This window comes from Macaca fascicularis, chromosome 1 (genome assembly GCF_037993035.2).
Source record: "Macaca fascicularis isolate 582-1 chromosome 1, T2T-MFA8v1.1".
Classification (NCBI taxonomy): Eukaryota; Metazoa; Chordata; class Mammalia; order Primates; family Cercopithecidae; genus Macaca; species Macaca fascicularis.
Window position 1 is genome coordinate 28,981,797 of NC_088375.1, and position 1,279 is coordinate 28,983,075.

Sequence of the window (1,279 nt, forward strand, 5' to 3'; positions counted from 1 at the left end):
GTCTTGTGTATGTTTTTATTAGCAGCAATAGAACAGACTAATACAATGTGGTTTATTACTCTAAAGTAAATATATGGTTTATAAATATGCAGGAACCTCTGATTCCCATGAAGGTCTCAGTAGAAACAAAATGGCACTGAAATTAAGTTGAGAACATTTTTTTCTCTTAGAGACAGTCTCGCTCCGTCACCCAAACTGGAACACAGTGATACAATCATAGATCACTGCAGCCTCGAACTCCTGGGCTCAAGCTGTCCTCCCACCTCAGCCTTCTGAGTAGCTGGGACAATGCCTGGCTAATTTTTTTAAAGGTTTTTGTAGAGACAGTGTGTTACTATTTCTTTCTTTCTTTCTTTCTCTTTCTTTCCTTCCTTCCTTCCTTCCTTCCTTCCTTCCTTCCTTCCTTCCTTCCTTCCTCCCTCCCTTCCTTCCTTCCTTCCTTCCTTCCTTCCTTCCTTCCTTCCTTCCTTCCTTCCTCCCTCCCTTCCTTCCTTCCTTCTTTCTTTCTTTCAAAAAAATAGGGCCAGGATTTTGCTATGTTGCCCAGGCTGGTTTCAAGCTCCTAAGCTCAAACAATAATTCTGCCTCAGCCTTCCAAAGTGCTGGGATTACAGGCATGAGTTATCATGTCCAGCCTCACTATTTTTTCAGATCTGAGATCTTGAACTCTTGGGTTCAAACAACCCTCCCTCCTCCACCTCCCAAGTTGCTGGGATTACAGACATATGCCACCGTGCCTACCTGGAAATTTTAATACAGAGATTATTTTAAAAGATATGGGCAGAGTATAGGAAGATCATAGAGATAATGAAACACTCCCAGACTTATAACAATCGGGTACCTTTACTATCCATAGACCTAATGAGGCAAGAGAAGAAAGCAATTACTAAAGAGAAAAAGCAAGAACTATGTGGAGGGCCACCTAACAAGAGCAATGACCTTCAGCTGAATGACAAAAGCAGGTGCACAATGACTACAAAAGTAGAGATCCGGGGAAATAAAGTATCTAATCTTACTCTCTTTCCACTCTCTAATCCCTTGCTAGGGCTCCCCAATGGCCAAACCCAAATGAAAGTCAGAAGGCAAGACTGCCAACAGATTTTATCCACAGACATCAGGCTCCTAGGGCACAGAGCAGAGCAAAGATGATGGAGAGTATATATGGTGAGGCACACAAAAGGGATCCAGTTTAATCTTGTCACTCTCCCATATAAAATCCTTCATTTTCTATCTTGATTAGAGATAATAGTCCTTGGCTGAGCACAGTGGCTCACACCTA